This window comes from Petromyzon marinus, unplaced genomic scaffold (genome assembly GCF_048934315.1).
Source record: "Petromyzon marinus isolate PM22_M1 ecotype Great Lakes invasive population unplaced genomic scaffold, UKy_Petmar_22M1.pri1.0 PM_G_Scaffold_66, whole genome shotgun sequence".
NCBI classification, from domain to species: domain Eukaryota; kingdom Metazoa; phylum Chordata; class Hyperoartia; order Petromyzontiformes; family Petromyzontidae; genus Petromyzon; species Petromyzon marinus.
This window is the reverse complement of record NW_027423020.1, coordinates 215,001-217,500: the sequence shown is the minus strand read 5'-3', so window position 1 is coordinate 217,500 and position 2,500 is coordinate 215,001.

Sequence of the window (2,500 nt, the reverse complement as noted above, 5' to 3'; positions counted from 1 at the left end):
CGGGGCTGTTAGGGTGGCACAGAAATCCCTCGGAATGGGAAAACGGGTCATTTTCGTGTCGCCACATTGCATGCGAACCGCATGAAACTTCCAGAGGCATTTGCAGCAGAAATGCATGTGCAGTCAAAAAATTGAATATTTTTCACGGATAGACCCCGTGAAACGCTAGAAATTGGTGGGGATGTGTCTCTTGTGGCTCACGGGGCTGTTAGGGTGGCACAGAAATCCCTCGGAATGGGAAAAAACGGGTCATTTTCGTGTCGCCACATTGCATGCGAACCGCATGAAACTTCCAGAGGCATTTGCAGCAGGAATGCATGTGCACTCAAAAAATGTGATATTTTTCACGGAGAGACCCCGTGAAACGCTAGAAGTGGGCGGGGATGTCTCTCTTGTGGCTCACGGGGCTGTTAGGGTGGCACAGAAATCCCTCGGAATGGGAAAACGGGTCATTTTCGTGTCGCCACATTGCATACGAACCGCATGAAACTTCCAGAGGCATTTGCAGCAGGAATGCATGTGCACTCAAAAAAGTGAATATTTCTCACGGATAGACCCCGTGATACGCTAGAAATTGGCGGGGATGTCTCTCTTGTGGCTCACGGGGCTGTTAGGGTGGCACAGAAATCCCTCGGAATGGGAAAACGGGTCATTTTCGTGTCGCCACATTGCATGCGAACCGCATGCAACTTCCAGAGGCATTTGCAGCAGAAATGCATGTGCAGTCAAAAAAAAATTGATATTTTTCACGGATAGACCCCGTGAAACGCTAGAAATTGGCGGGGATGTGTCTCTTGTGGCTCACGGGGCTGTTCGGGTCGCACAGAAATCCCTGGGAATGGGAAAACGGGTCATTTTCGTGTTGCCACATTGCGTACGAACCGCATGAAACTTCCAGAGGCATTTGCAGCAGGAATGCATGTGCACTCAAAAACTTCTATATGTTTCACGGATAGACCCCGTGAAACGCTAGAAATTGGCGGGGATGTGTCTCTTGTGGCTCACGGGGCTGTTAGGGTGGCACAGAACTCCCTCGGAATGGGAAAAGGGGTCATTTTCGTGTTGCCACATTGCATAGGAACGCCATGAAACTTCCAGAGGCATTTGCAGCAGAAAGGCACGTGCACTCAAAAATTTTAATATTTTTCACGCATAGACCCCGTCAAACGCTAGAAGTTGGCGGGGATGTCTCTCTTGTGGCTCACGGGGCTGTTAGGGTCGCACAGAAATGCCTCGGAATGGGAAAACGGGTCATTTTTGTGTGGCCACATTGCATAGGAACGGCATGAAACTTCCAGAGGCATTTGCAGCAGGAATGCATGTGCACTCAAAAACGTCTATATTTTTCACGGATAGACCCCGTGAAACGCTATAAATTGGCGGGGATGTCTCTCTTGTGGCTCACGGGCGCTGTTAGTTAGGGTCGCACAGAAATCCCTCGGAATGGGAAAAGGGGTCATTTTCGTGTTGCCACATTGCGTACGAACGGCATGAAACTTCCAGAGGCATCTGCAGCAGAAATGCATGTGCACTCAAAAACGTCTATATTTTTCACGGATAGACCCCGTGAAACGCTAGAAATTGGCGGGGATGTGTCTCTTGTGGCTCACGGGGCTGTTAGGGTCGCACAGAAATCCCTCGGAATGGGAAAACGGGTCATTTTCGTGTTGCCACAATTGGCATACGAACGGCATGAAACTTCCAGAGGCATTTGCAGCAGAAATGCATGTGCACTCAAAAACGTGAATATTTTTTCACGGATAGACCCCGTCAAACGCTCGAATTTGGCGGGGATGTTTCTCTTGTGGGTCACGGGGCTGTTCGGCTCGCACAGAACTCCCTTGGTCCACCTGATTCGTGCATACAGGCAGCAACTAAAACTCTGTAAACCTGCTGTGAGGACATCTAAACAGTGGACCAGTGAGGCTGTGGAAGATTTGCGGGCGTGCTTAGACTGTACTGACTGGGATATGTTCACGACTGCTACCAATAGTCTGGATGAACTCACAGAGGCTGTGTACATCAGCTTCTGTGAGGACTGCTGTATCCCAACACGTACCAGGGTGAACTTTAACAACAACAAGCCCTGGTTCTCAGCAAAGCTCAAAAGGTTGAGGTTGGAGAAGGAGGAAGCGTTTAGGAGTGGGGATAGAGACAGATTCAAGGAGTCGAAGAACAGGTTTAGCAAAGCGGTGAGAGAGGCTAAACGACTGTACTCAGAGACACTAAAACACCAGTTCTCTACTAACGACGCTGCTTCTGTCTGCCAAAGGGCTCAGGCACATCACCAACTACAAACCCAGAGCGCCCCACACCACTAACGACTCCCGCCTAGCCAACGACCTGAACGAGTTCTACCGTAGATTTGAAAGACAATTGGACTGTCCTGAACCACCCCTTCCCACCCAAGAGGCCCCATCCCCCACCCATACTACAGAAACGACTCTCTCCTTTCAGGAGGGAGAAGTTAATGGGCTTTTCAAGAGGCAGAATCCACGCA